Here is a 15754-nt window from a genome sequence, read left to right as displayed (position 1 = left end):
TTTTGTCCTACCCTTCCTTCCAAGGAGCTCAGGGTGGCATATGAAGTTATTCTCTTACAACAATCCTATGAATAGGGTTGCCGGGTCCCCTTACCTTTCTGGAGGGAGGATGTCCTGGCTCTTATCTCCTTTGTATTTTACTTCCAGTGACATCACCATGCAGATACAGGGGTCCGTGCATGCTTCACAAAGGGCCAATTGGGGCCTCAAATGGGCCCAATTTGGCCTGTTTGGGGCCCAAATTGGCTTGCGACAAGGTGCGGGAATGCTCCCAGGGTGGTGCAATAACATCAGTGATGTTGTTGCACCACTCCAGGAGACCTGTTCCCATGCCTTCCTCCCCCACTAGCCAGGAAAGTGGAAGTGGGTGGCAGAGGTTGAAAGCGGGGGATCCCCAGCCCCCTCTGGGGGAATGGGATCCCTACCTGTGAGGTAGTCAGGTGAGAGATAGTGAGTACGTCACCCATGAAGTTTCTAGTCTGAACAATGATTTGAACCCAAGCCTCCTACATTTAACTCCCACACTGTAACCACTACGTATCACTAATCATAAAGGCTCCATGAGAAACGCTAAAATTTCTTTTATATTTTCTTCATTTTTCTTCTAGCATTAGCATGACATTAGTTGCAACATGGAAGGCCAAAGTTTCAGTACCAAAGGGGAGAAAATTAAGTGTCAAGGTGTCTTTAAATTTAGGGTGGGGGGAATTGGAAAGAGTTAACAGCTTCAACCTGAGCTGTAGCACAGTTAAAATGCATTATTTTGTTTCAACATTAAGCATCTAAATGAACATCGCCATTCAATTGTGTTCTGGGCAGCTGCCCAAATTCGTCTTTGCAATAGTTGATTTTGAAACATTACAGTCAATCATATCTTCCCAATTTGTTCTTCTTTCAGGCTTTAGGCACCCTTCTGGTTTCCATTTCTTGTTTGGAAGCCTTGAGTCATCCATTCTGGCAACATGTCCAACCCAAATCAGTTATTTTCTCCAAATTATATTGAAATTGGGATCTTGCTTAGTTTGTTGTTTTCCTCCCCTGTCTCTCACATAATTTTCCCTTTAAGGATCAAATACAAAGCTGATTGAAGGCATGCATATAATATCCTCTTTCTGCAGTTGCTGTCAAATCCAAGCCTGTTACCCACATAGTTCTGTAATTGAAAAAACGACAGACAGTACCTTTAGGGCCCTATTCTTCTGCCCCACATGAATCTGGGGTTCACAGAATTTAGATGACTTACAGAGCTCAGTTAGCAAAGATGCACAAGCCGTTCCATGTGAAATGCACAATATTAATAACAGTAAGGGATCTTTTTTCTGCTAGGATGCATGTGTTCTTTAAAAAAGGATTCCACATCAACATAAGAATGCCATAGATCAAGGCTATTGCTCTTTTCTACTGTAAGAATGCCATAAAAGTGCAAGTAACAGCAATATGTCCTCTGGAATTGGAACAGAAGCTCCATTCATTATATTAATAAAATGAGGATAGAGGGCCTTCTTTGGGGCAATTCTGCATGTCACTATCTCTCATGCCTTGCAAATAAGACTACAGCATTTTTCCTCCCCCTCAGCAACTGTGTAGTAGAGTAGTCCATCTGCTTACACCTATCTAAGTTCATCATTTGTTGCACTGAGAAGCCATGTTCACAAGTTACAGTGAACACACATGCAATGTGTGTACAGTGTACACTTGATTTTTCATTATACATGCCTTGAGTAATTCTCATGTTCAATGCATGATGCCACCAATTTATTCAGATACTGATCTCTGAACTTATCTGTAAAGTGAAGACATATTGAACCTTTCTTACAAACAGATGCATACACATACATGCAGGATGTATGCTCATTCACTGTAATATGTGAACAGGGTAGTAAGCCTGGAGGGAGAGGGTGGGAATCAACTGGAAAAATTAAGCAGACTTATACTAAGCCATACCCTTGGTCTATTGTTTACGCCAACTGGTAGCAACTCTCCAGGGTTATAGATCCAAAGGAGTTAGTCGTGTTAATCTGTAGTCGCAAAATAGTAAAGAGTCCAGTAGCACCTTTAAGACTAACCAACTTTACTGTAGCATAAGCTTTTGAGAACCACAGTTCTCTTCATCAGAGAACTGATGAAGAAAACTGTGGTTCTCAAAAGCTTATGCTACAATAAAGTTGGTTAGTCTTAAAGGTGCTACTGGAATTTTTACTATTCTCCAGGGTTAAGATGTTTCACATCACTTACTACCTGATCCCTTTAACTGGAGAGGCCAAGGATCGAAACTGGACCTTCTGTATGCAACACTGATGCTCTACCATCAAGCCACACCCCCTCTGCTCTGAGAAAAACTTCCCTTTTTGGCTGTCTGCAAGTGATACTGCAGATAGATTATAAAATGAATTGATTTATTTAATGTAGAGGCTTACATGCTGCCCTTCAAGTTTCAGGCACCCTGGAGTAGTCAATAAGTTGCTGTTTATCAGTCTGTATTGTTACGACGGCATTAATACTGACCAGGATACAAAAGACCACGTTTGGTGCTCCACCTGAGCACTGGGATTTTTCAGCCCAGATTCCAGTAGGTCTACTCAGAAAACTATTCATGTGTATTTAATAGGGCTCAGTTCCAAGAAAAAGTTCTTAGGTTCACTCTGCTAAGGCACAATGTTCTTTGAATATTGGCAACAAGAGATTAAACAAGAGGTTAAATTTAGAAACAGAGTAGATACTTTATTTTAAAAGAATATTAGAAAGAGGGCAGACTGGGGAGTTTTTCTTATTTAACCATAGCAGTTGTTTGAAGAATCTAAATATTTTAAATATACAATATGTTGCCCAGAAAGTGCCCCCTCCAGTAGGGTTGCCAGGTCCCTATACTCTTCCAGTGAGAGGGTGGAGGAACCTGGCACTTACCTCATGCCTCGCGTGCATGCTCCCAGGAAGTGACATCATGCTGGCCAGAGGCATGCTTCTGCTCTTTGCACAGGGCTAATTCTGGCTCGCTTACGGCCAAAATTGGCCCCAGCGAATGATAGGAGCATGCTCGCAGCCTGTGCAGCAACATCACTTTAGGAAGTGATCACACCTCACTGGAAGCATACCCAGTGCTCACTTTCTTGGATTGCCTGCCAATAGTGGGTGATCTCTGGGGGGGCTTGCCACCTCCAGCCAATTGCCAGCAATTGGCAGGCAATGGGGCAAATCTTCAGGAGATTTCCCTCCCCCAGCAGGCAACTTGGTAGCTTACCTTTGAGGGATGAGCCACCCAGGAAGTCCTCACCCCTGGAATCTTGTAACTCTGATGTATTAGACAAGGGGAAATGCCACTAGCGACCCTCGTCCATTTTGGAATGCATATTCTCTGCCATGCACACGGGGGAAATAAAATGTCAGCCAAGCAGAGAAGAGGCTCAAGATACCTATTGTCAAGTTTCCAGTGATTCCTAGAGCTACCCATTGTAACATCCCGGTTGTACCCAGGAAGCGACATACCAGCACAGAGGCTGGCGATGGTTTCTTTTTATTTTTCTCACAGTGGTGTTGGGCAACAGTGGTGACTGGTGGGATGCCTGGCAAATCTACATTCAGCAACTTCTCATAGTTCTACCAACCCCCCCTGGATTTTTTCTTTTCAAATTCAAACTCCAATAGTTCAACAGACGAACAGTATAAACAAGGCTCCTTTGTCCAGGATATTTGATTCAGTCACCTGTGGGACTCCGACATCAACTTGGAACCAGGCACAGACTCTGTCTCACCCAAGGATGAAACCTCTTCCCCCCATCTTTGAAGAATTCACTTTCTCTGTTCATCAGAAAGTATATTCAACATTCTTTTTTAAATTCCCCATTCCTTTTTATCCCTCCCCCACAAGTATCTTTACATAGGACTAGATTACGTATTAGCTTCCACTGGGTATATATGATATTCAGCTGTACTAACTGCTTAGTTCTGAATAGATTCTATCTCTCTGCATTTTGCTATTCTATCCCATTTATTCTAAAAGTATATTATTTAAATGTCATTTCCCTCCTTCCATTTCTAGAAAGAATGTATCAGGCTTGACTCCTGTAAACACATGCTTAAAGCTCCCAAAAGAAACATAGATGACTTTAGGTGCACTTAGAAAAGTTTGTACCCGCATACAGAGAGCAGTTTGTGTAATGGGAAGGAATATTGGAGAACAACATTCAGTCCCTTTTTATTTATTGTTACTGTTATTATCAATATTTTTTTTACCCTGCCTTCTGCTGTCACAGGGTCATCTAGGTGGCTAACAAATTTAAAACATCCAAATTAAAATATTATCTTAAAAGCCATTAAAACCAACTCATAAACACACCATTAAAACAATGTTAAATGAATACAAAAGATAAAGCAACATTTAAAAACATTAGGATCACTTAGGGAATTCCATGTGAACGAAAAAGTCTTCACTAGCCTGGGAAGACAGCAACAGAAGGAGACAAGTGAATACCCCTGGGGTTAGAGTTGCAGTGTTGGTGTCACTGCTGAGAGGGCCTTCTCTCAGGTTGCCAAGAGAAGGTGGGGGCACCCAAAACGGGGCCTCCAAAGATGACCACAGTAGTCAGGTAGGTTCATAAGGAAGTAGGAAGTCCTTCAAGTACTCAGCACCAGTACCAGGCTCTGAAGGTCAGTACCAGTACCTTGAATTGTGCCTGGAAACAGACTGGGAGCCAGTATAGATGAGCCAAGACTGGAAATACATGTTTCCTGTAACTCATTCCTGTCAATCTGGCTGCAGCATTCTGCAACAATTGAAGTTTCCAGGCACTTTTCAAGGGCAGTCCCACATAGATGTAATCAGTACTTGAATCACAGTGGCCAGATCTTTCCTGTCCAGAAAAAGTCACAGCTGGCTGACCAGTTGAAGCTGGTAAAATGCATACTTGGCCACTACTGGGACCAGCATACCTGAGGGACTGTCTCTTTCCATATACTCCCCAGAGGGTGCTGAGATCAGCTGGTAAGCACCTACTGGTGGTCCCTGGCCCCAGGGAGGCTCGATTGGCCTCAACCAGGGACAGGGCCTTTTCGGTCCTGGCCCCGACCTGGTGGAACTCTGTCTGAGGACACTCAGGCCCACCAGGATCTTGTCTCCTTCAGGCAGGCCTGTAAGATGAAGATGTTCCGCCAGGCATATTGTTGAGGCCATCAGAGTTTCCACCAAATGAGCCTCTCTCCCAGTCTCCTCTATGTCTGTAGGGGGTATTGACCATCTACCCCCTATATATGAGTGGTCATGCATGGTTAAGCTGCACCTCCACCTCTGTCAGATGCTATATGGTTTTTATACGGTGAGCAGGTGTTTATTAGAAAGCCATGGTAATTGATTGTGATTTTATCTTTGTATATTTTATCTTCTGTTGTGACCCGCCCTGAGCCCGCCTGCAGGGAGGGCAGGATATAAATATAATAAATAATAATAACTGCCACTTGCTTATCTAGCAGTAGGCCTGGGTCCAAGAGCACCCCCAAACTACAGATGTGTTCCTTCAAGAGGAGTGCAACCCCATCCAGAATGGGAGACATCTTAATCTGGGTCAAATCTTCTGCTCACCAGTAACACTTCTGTCTTGTCAGGATTAAGCTCAAGTTTATTAGCTCGCATTCACTCCAAAGCTGCCTCCAGTCACTGGTTTAGAGTTTCCACAGCCTTCCTGGGATCAGCTGGAAGCACGAGATAGCGCTGAATGTCACCTGCATATTGGTGACAGTCTAGATCAAATCTCTGGATGACCTGACCAAGCAGGTTCATATAGATGTTAAAAAACATGGGGGACAGGATGGAACCTTGTGGGCCAAAGTCCAAGGAGCTGAGCAGCAGTCCCCCAGCACTACTACCAGCCTCTAGGTAGGACTGGAACCACCACAGAATGATGCCTTCCAATCTCAGCCCAGATAGGTATTCCAGAAAGATACCATGATCAATGATAATCAAAATCCACTGAGATTTCCAGGAGAATCAACAGAGTTGCACTCCCTTAGCAAAGCAAGATTTGAGTCCAGTAGCACCTTAAAGACTAAGTAGTTTCCCAGGTTATGAGCTTTCAAGAGTCAAAGTTCCCTTCATCTATCTGCTAAAGGAAGGTTTGACTCTCGAAAGCTCATGCCCTGGAATTCTAATTGGTCTTTTAGGTGTTACTGAACCCAAATCTCGCTCTTCTACTATAGATCTATATGGCTACTCAAACTAACTCCCAGAGCAGGTTATCTACCAAGGTGACCAAGACTGTTTGACTCCCATAACCAGGCCTAAAACCAGATTGGAAAGGATCTCAACAATTTACCTCATCCAGGAAAGCTTGAAGTTGCACAACTTTGTATTTTTAACATTTACAATTTCAGTAACCAAAACCATTGTTTTAGTGGTTACACATGATTTCATTGTCACAGTAGGAAAGCTTTATATTGCATTACCTGGCATGCCAGTAATCTAGTGAACCACATGTGAATTTGTATTCTATTGCTGGAAAGAACAGACCTTAATGCGCAGGTCATTCCTTATCTGGCAGTAGGAAAGACCTGGCTACATTTGCTTTATTCAAATGTCTAACCATGGCCTATAAAAATAATGTTTTATTTACAATAAAAATAATTCAGTTGATGGTATTCATTTTCTTTCCATAGCAATCATTGTTAGCTGCATGAATGCCAAATTGAAATGCATTTCAATTTATATACTCATTTAGGAAACTCATAAACAAAGGGATTATTCTGAAAAGCAATGAAATCCTAACCTTAATAATGCTCTATAGTGTGAAGGTGTACTTTCAAAACTTGAAAATGTTCAGACTGCATCTTCAGAATATGATGGGACACAGTTGAACAAATCCTCATGTCTTCTGCTGTTTGATTATGCCTGAACTTCCAGCGGCAATGCTTTAGAGTATTGACATTCAATAAGATCAGATATGGAACTATCTGATTTCTTGATCTAGATGGCCATTTGTTGACTATTCTTATCTTTGCATGGCATACTACAATATTTGCAGTGTTCATTATTTACCTGTCTTTGATAGTTGACATGCAATGGCAATCAGTATTTCAAAGCATTTGATGATTCCTTAAATTGCAAATAGCAATTTGCATCAGGCAGTTGAGAGCTTGTGAGATTTCATATGTAATGCCTAACAAACCAAGAGATGCCACCAAGATTCTAACATGCAATTTAATTTTGAATTCAGAGGCAAAATAAGAAAAAAAAATATATGTCAAATTGTACACATTTGCAAATAGGAAAGAAGCTTGGAGGAGAAAGTCTGGAAGTTTTAGCGATGGTCATGCTAATATATGCCCACCAGAGGAAAAACTGGTCATAGTACAGTTTATAACAAAACTGGAAAGAGAAAGAAACAGGACAATATACTGTGTGTAAAAAGAAGCAATCTAAGAAGGAATAGAATATTAATGAAATAAGGTTTCCAGCTCAGAACTGGCTCAGGCACCAATACGCTGGCCAGTAAACCAATGAATAATCAGCATCCATCTAATTTGTTCAAAATGACAGTCATTTCTGTATTTACAGCATATGGGTCAGATTAAGTAGTAGTCTGAGCCATCATCCGTGTGACTGTTATTCTTACTGAGAAACGAGCCTCCCTTCCACAGCCATTAATCACCCTCCATCTCTTGCACAAAACCCTAGCTAATTTTTGGCTGCATCTTCTGAAAACAACACCCCTATAAATAGAAGAAAGATGAGAAAGTGACCCAGCAATAGAAAGTAAAACTCAAAACAATCGGCCTCTGTTGAAACAATGCTCCAAAAAAGTGTACTCTAAAAGCTAGTCTCCTTTATCTTACATGAAATTTGCAAGACTAGATTGTTGTTCTGAAGTATTTTTAAGAAGCCTAGAGGAAAGACAGTTCTTATGACCTCAGCTGTGTACTTTGCAGCAAACCCGAAGTAATCATTAGTGGTTTAGGATCCACATCTCATTCTGAATTTTAGCTTGGAGGTTGTTACTGCATCTTTGCTCTTTTAACTTACAAAACTGAAATGGCAATGTATGCACTGTACTGTAATACTGCACTCATGGCAGATGAAGTTTTAAGTAAATACAGCTAAAGTTCAAAAAAGCTATTAAATAAACAGCCTGAATAGATAAGTCATAGAGACTGTGTCATCTTAATTTACCATGAATGCTATAGAAGATGAGCTTTTGAGCCCTGGGGCATACCTGTAGGGTTATTTTAAACATTTCTACCCCATTTTTCTTCCTCAAAGTGGGTTTACTTAAAGCTTCCAGTCAACCTCCTGCCCAGACATTGACCAGAGTTTCTCAGTTGTAGTAAGATGGCTGCATCACATACTTTCAGACCAGCAGAGCTACCAATACTCAAAAATATCCACTTTGATTATAGTTGCCAACATCCAGGTGGAGCCTTGAGATCCTCTGGAATTCCAACCAGTTTCCAGACTACAACCCTGGAGAAAATGGCTGCTTTGGAGGGTGGATTCTATAGCCCATTGGGGTCCCTCATCTCCTCAAACCCTTTCCTCACCAGGGGCCATCCCCCAAATTGCCATGAATTTCCCAGCTCAGAGCTGGCAACCCTATTTTTGGTTGGGGCAGGAAGTGGAGCCAGGTAGGACCTGGCAGTTCAAGGGGCAGAGGTTGGAGTAACTTGGCAGCTCAGGGTCAGATCAGGGCAGGACCCAGAGAATCAGGCAAAGAGTTAGACAAAACTTGGAGTTGTCAAAATGGTGTAGTAGAATCTGAACCAGTTATGATGGATTATACTACTCAACCAATCCATCTTCTGTCTCAGTTTTCTGTGAAGAGAAAATCTTTAAAAGGGAGTTAGACTGATTCATGGAGGATAGGTTCATCAATCCTTACTAGCCATGGTGAGTAAAGGGAACCTCCATATTCAGAGGTACGAAGTCTCTGAAAGCCAGAGCTAGGAGGGAAGTCCTTGGCCTCTGTTGGCCCTCCCAGTCAAATAGTTGGCAGCTGTGTGAAGCACGATGCCAGGCTAGATGGACCATATATTTTTAGGTCTCCTGGTTCTTGAGACAATTCAAGTTCTTACTTGCAGACTGGGCTAGGTGGGAAGATAGCCAAATGCTAAGTGTACAAAGGTAAGATGGAAGAACAGGGGTTGCTTGACCTGGCCTGCATGGTTCTGCTTCCAGTAAAAACAGACCTTCACTGGGTAGGAGAACAGTATTCTTATTGGGTCTTCCCGTATTTTAATTACATTAAATTACATATATTAATTACAATTTAAGAAGATTTCAAAGACATCTCAAACTCACAGTCAGTAACTCTTTTTTAGTTAGAAAGATGATCTGCTTCTTTGAATTCTTCTGCATCTCTGTTTGTTTACTCTTTATTACAGGTGGAAATCTTAATGCTCTGTCTCCCTTGCATGGAGGACAACGGGACTGTCTAATCATCAGGGAGACAGCAAAAACTTCCTCTCTGCCTCCATTTCCCAACCAGGAAAGTTCCCAACCCTATATCCCCATCACAGCTCCGCAAAACATACCCCATAGAGAGAGCCTCTGAGTTTTAGTGCCAAGACTGGGGAAACTGCCAGCAGTGTACAGGAATACCAGTCAGGACAATCTCATGCTCTGGTTGGATAAGGTCCCTTTCGAGCAGGCATGTGTTGAATCACTCTATTACCTCACTGCTCCTCTATCCCTCATCATCCCAGGAAAAGGACAGCTAAAAAAAATGGGAAAATGGAAACCAAATGAAGAGGGTATGAGCAGATATTGTGACACAGTCAAAAATGAAATTCAGATGTGGCCTTGTGATAGTTTAGGAAGGGCTTTTAGTAAGTGAATCAATTCACTTCTAGGAGCTTGAGATGATTTTGGTTTATCTGTTCACTCCAAGCTGTTATCCTACTTCAAGTCTCTCTACATGAGACATCTGACATGTGAAGAACACATGTTGGGAGATCAATGTTAGCCAGGAAGGGTAGTTTAAAAAGTCAGAGCTGGCAGCAGGGCAAAGGCTTTGCTATACACTGGAGCTGTGTGAAGGGGCTGTGAAATGCCAGAAGGAAAACTTCAGCCCATTATAACCTCTCCAGGTCCAAGTCTGGCTTTGGAAAGCAGCTCCAGCCCATTTCCATTCCTTGTTGCCCTCTGGTTGTAATGCCACACAGTTTTAGACTGGAGAGGTGACATTGACAGAGCCTTCGAGGAGGCGAAGATGAAATTAACAAATGCTCTGAGGAGCGATCTCTGCTGGCTCTGTCTTTTTAAATGACTCTTCCCAGCTAACATTGCATCTCCCTACACTTGATGAATATGCACCAATGCATCTCATATAGAGAGACTCTTCATCACGGGCCTTAGTCCAGTAAACCTCAGTACTAGCCAGATATTATATAAAGAGTAGTTTCATGGCTGTCTTGGTACTCCAGGCTCCTCAGTTTACCCCTCCTTCTGGGGTATGTGTCAGCAATCTCCTGATGCTTTGTATGGTATGAAAGGATGTTGTTCCTGGCTGAATCCCTTGTTGGGAGTGGGCATAAGAAGACAGAGAAGTTCCTCACTATTGGTCCTGTAGCCTAGCTTGCCAATGGCTTCTCTTCTTCCCTTGCTGTGTTCCAGCAGTCACTTTTTGAATGCTGGACTGGGGAAAGGCGTCCGTTTTGACTTACTGCATGGGCTGAGCTGATATCAGCTCAGTTCTGGATTGCCCATGTTTATAGTGGGGCAATGCAGATATGGTGTGAGGCTGATTGTTCTGCTATGCTGCAAGCAGCATCAGACCTATATGGTCTCTCACTGAAAGTTGGAGAAATATAACTTGTATTAGTTACCCTTCCAAGGTTAAGGAACAGGGCAGGTCTGGATTGGATTTTGATTATGCACATCTCTATCTGGCAGAATCTGCTACAGGCAAATATAAGAGAAAGCTTGCAGGCAAAAGTTAACCAATTTGCTTACTAAGAAATAAAGTAGTTCCCTACCTTCCAATGTTTTGACCAATAAATACAAAGACATTGGGTTGATAGGGCAAATAAGCCAGATAGCACATTGCCATGATCTTAGCATTATTTGGCTTCCTGAGATGAATGATAATGCTTTGAACTGCTGTTCCAAACTCACACTCTGCTGAAATACTAGCAAAGCACCAGAAACACCCTAAAAATTCAAGACTGAAGAAAACCCCAGAACTAGCTCAGGCAAAGAAGGAACTTAAGGAGGGGCACTGCTTATATAAAATCAAGAAATGCCTGTTTTTGTGCCAGTTGTGTATAAATGCCAGGAAAAGAAAAACAAAACAGCATCAAAAATGGGTAAGACAAAAAGGCTCGCAATGACAACATGCAAAAAGAAAAAGACAAAAGAGGGTATATTCTTACATCCTTTGAATGCCAATGCTAGGAGATAAAAACAAGGGGAAGACTTTGGCCTCTATGCCCTATTTGGCTCTCCAGGTCAACTGTTTGGCAACTGTGTGAAATGGGAAGCTGGACCACTGGCCTGATTCAGCAGGGCTCTTATGTTTTTATGTTGCTTTTAATGGCTCATTTTGTTTTTAATGATAATTTATGATGTTATGATGTTTTTATAATTTTATGTACTTTTTACTTGTAAGTTGTTTTGAGCATTTAAATTTCATAAATTTCAGAAATTTCATAAAATAAATAAATAAATAACTTGATTCCCAATTAACCTATTGAGTACTGAGTGTATAGGGCTTTTGAAGACTATTGCAAAGTTTCCAAAAAGAGGCTGCATTACTGATAGAGCTACACTAGCTGACAATTTGTTTCCAGGCTAAATCTGTGTACTGGTCCTGATCATTAAAGCCCTACTTGGGATCATGATTTTAGCTTATCAGGCCAGGGCTTGCTCTGTATCCTTCCTGGATTGAGGTAAGATTGGCATCTAGAAGAAGCAGGGTCTTTCTCAGTGGTGGCACCTGTTCTGTTGACCTTGAGACACATGCCTCTAACTTCCCAGAGAAGGTGAAAAGTTCATTTATTTCACAAAGACTTTGGGGATTAAGTTTGATATTTCTACTCTTTTCTTCAGCACTGATTTACATTTTATGTGATGTTTTTATTAGAATGCTTTATGACACTGATGTGATAGCTTATTGTTTTTAGCTGTCTTATGGACCCAACCTAGGAGGCTCCATTTGGTGCAAAATGCTGTGGCTCGACTGTTGGAAGGAGCGAGCAAGAGCATGAACATCTCTCCCATCCTACAGTCACTCCACTGGCTACCTATCAGTTACCGTGCTCAGTTCAAGGTATTGGTTATTACATACAAAGCTCTTCATGGCCTTGGCCCAGCATACCTATGAGATTGCCTCACTCCTTATGTCCCTCCACAGCAGCTTTGCTCATCTAAACAAGGTCTCTTGCAGGTGCCGGCCTGCACATGGGTGAAATCAACAGCAGCCCACACACAGGCTTTCTCTGTGGCAGCCCCCACCCTATGGAACGGTCTGCCTGAGGAGGTCAGGAGAGCCCCCACTCTCCTGGCTTTCCACAAATGATGCAAAACTGAAATATTCAAAAAAGCTTTTTACTCAGATTGGAGGGAAGTATTATAGGGAGGGGTCTCAAATGCTTCGCTAATGAGTTAGGGACCCCATAGACTTCACCACTATGTTGCCTTGCATATTATCTGTTGCTTGAATATACATTCTTATACTACCTGTACTTCATGTTTATCTAATGTCAGTCATAGAATTGATTATGTTCTGTTTCAGTAATTCTTCAACTCTGTATTGGATCCTTGTTAATGCTACGTCTTTGTAAAATCCTATGACATTGTTGTGGAAATGTCCTTAACACTGTATGGAAATGTCCTTGATACTATATGGAAATGTTCCCAATACTGATTGTACTAATCTCATGCTATGTAATCCGCCTTGAGTCTCAGTAAGAAAGGCGGACCATAAATGCCATTAAATAAATAAATAAATAAATAAATAAATAAATACATACATACATACATACATACATACATACATACATACATACATACATACATACATTGAGTGAGAAGGTAGAATATAAATGCATCAAATTAAAAAAAATTCATATATCCTTTAAAAGAGTCAAATCCATTAAAAACAACAGGCGCATATACTGGTAGTTTGTACCATGCCCATCTTTTAAAGCTATAGAGATTGTGTACACACGAAGAAACAGAAACACACATATCTTTATTTGACTTTTCAATTTTCTCTGTTTGCAGTAGAAATAAGGGACATGCATGCCAAGACAATTTTGCCTAAGGCTTGTAAAGCGGAGTGGGGTGGGTGGGGAGAATCCCTCATTACATCTCCGATTGTCAAAACTGCTGAATGTTCAATGTACATTTTTAGCAGTCCAAACAATATAACAGAAACCAGAGAGGGTTTTTGTGACCTTTTGCTAATAGTGCTTCCTTGTGCCTAACAGGAACAGCAGGAAGCAGTCACTTTTTAAATAGTACACCCCACCTAAACATATTTATAATAAATAATGAATTTTAAAATGTTGGAATGTTTGTTATATATAAGTAGAGCAGCGTTTCGTCTCTTGTATTCTCTGATGTCATCAAAGGCAAACCTTTGCACTGGCATTGATACTGGACATCTAAAGCATGCAATGACTTAATGATTAATGATACAGTCATAAGCTACTTTATACCAATACAAAAGTATGAACTAGGAAGGTAATGGTTTTACTGTAAGTGAATTGTTTTCACTGGAAATATGTGTCGGCTTTCCAGAGTACTCACATAGAATCACTGAGGAGAGTTGCTGTGGTGTGGTGGTTAAAATGTCAGGCTAGGATCTGAGAGATTCAGGTCGGAATCCACACATTGCCATGGAAACATCATGGGTGAACTTCTTTAGCCAGTCATATATTGTCAGCCTAACTTTTCTGACAGGGTTATTGGGAGGATGAAATGGAAGCGAGGATAAAATGGAGGAGAGGAGAATGGTGTAAGCCATTCTGGGTCCCTGTTGGGGAGAAAGACAGGCTATACATTAAGTAAATAAATAAATAGTAAGTAAATCAAACCTCCAAAAGGTACTGGAGGTCATGATGTGTCTGGCAACATTATGTAGTACATCTTATAGAGTGAGCCATACAGTTGAACTTTGCAGCTGTTATCGGTAACCTTGATGTCTAAATAAACTCACTTGTAAGCAAATATAACGGCAGGTGCAAGATAGTCCCTGCAATGATTTGCACTTTCAAACACAAAGGCATTAAGCATTTGCATATATGACAAGACAAACTCATTCTATTTTTCTGGCTTGCAAGCGCATATATTTGTTTGTATATGAATTCTCCCATTTACAAAAAGTTTTACTCTGGTGACTTCCAGTTTGGATTAATGGAGACCTGACATGGTCCAGGGAGCTGGGCTATCAAGAGCGACTGTTTGGGCAGGCCAGGTGCTTAGAATGCCTGCTGCCACCCCTCTACAGGTAGAAGAGGGGCCAGAACGCTACAAGACCCTGAGAATGAGTTATCTCGGCGGTGGGGGGGGGTCCTAGATAAAGGATTCTCCTCATCGCCTTGAGGTCCCCTCGGAGAAGGGCGAGCTAAAATCTCTGCAGTGCTCTTTGAGTCATCTGTTTGGCATAAGGTCTCCAGAAACCAAGCTTCAGTACCAGATTTTGCCAATTTGAAACGAAAGAAATGGCATGAAAGAACCAAATGGAACAAACTGAGGTAAAGATCATTATCTTGCTTTCGGACTTAAAATTAGAAGACAGATCTAAATAAAAGCTAATATTGTGGATTGTGCTGATAGAGCAAGAAAGGAGCAAGGCATTTTGAAGGAAAAAGTGGAATTTGATAGACTATAAAGTGTTAAAGAAGAGAAATTAATTTTTGTTTATGCATACCTGCGGTTTTGGAAGAAATAACTGGCACTGAGAAAGGGGAGGAGGCTGAGAAGCTGTGGAGCAGATATCGCGAGAGGGCAGAATGCATGGAGAACAGCGAGAGACACTGCCTAGAGAGGCTTAATTTGGAGAGCAAGAAGGAAGTGGAAACAGCAAAGAAGACCATGGAAGGAAAACAAAGGAAAAAACACGAGACAAAGCAACGAGAGGACAAAAGGAAGTAGATACCCACCATTCTGAGAAGAGAAAAGGATGAAGGAAGATACCATAGAGAATCTCCGCCCGGCATTTGGTGAGGTTAAGGTAGATTGGATTTTTAAATTAAATAAAACAGACGATTTGGACTAAAATAAAAATAAAAGTGGAATACAAAAACGGATATTTGGGGTGGGGAGAAAACCAGCTTAGGAGCATGAAGAAAGTGGAGATAGAATGGCAGGTTGCCATAGGAACGGCTATAGAACTGCTGGGGAAAAAGTTATAGAGGGCAATAAAGAACTGAGCCAATCTATGCAGAAAATGGAAGAAAGTTTGATTAAAAACATAAAGGATTTAATAAAAGCAGAAGTGGAGGTGAAGAATGAATTACAATTAACAAAGCAGACAGCTCAAGAGACGGACCAAAAATCACTGATTTGTCACCCAGTTTAAAAGTTGAAAAACAAGTATTTCAAGATCGTGTGGCAGTAATGGAATATAAAACTACAGAAATTCAGCTGGGAATTCACAATGTGTTAGAGAAAATAACGCAGAGTGTGCAAGAACAAATGATCGAAGCTTTGGCAGAATTTTTAAACAAGCAGTCAGAAGGGATAACAATAAATTTGGATTTGGCATACAGAGTCAACTCCAGTTATGTACAGCAGAAGAATTTACCAAGAGTTAATATTGTTCAACAGATA

At 41.3% G+C, this 15754-nt stretch overlaps 1 protein-coding gene across 3 annotated transcripts in view; it reads right to left on the bottom strand.

Annotated features, from left to right (window-relative positions):
• The window catches only part of SLC25A21 (solute carrier family 25 member 21), a 452302-nt gene that overhangs the window by 49606 nt on the left and 386942 nt on the right, over window positions 1-15754 (bottom strand). The window lies entirely within an intron of this gene.

This window comes from Eublepharis macularius, chromosome 2, assembly GCF_028583425.1.
Source record: "Eublepharis macularius isolate TG4126 chromosome 2, MPM_Emac_v1.0, whole genome shotgun sequence".
In the NCBI taxonomy this organism is placed as follows: domain Eukaryota; kingdom Metazoa; phylum Chordata; class Lepidosauria; order Squamata; family Eublepharidae; genus Eublepharis; species Eublepharis macularius.
The sequence above is the reverse complement of the archived record's forward strand: the minus strand, read 5'-3'. Positions and strand labels throughout refer to the sequence as shown.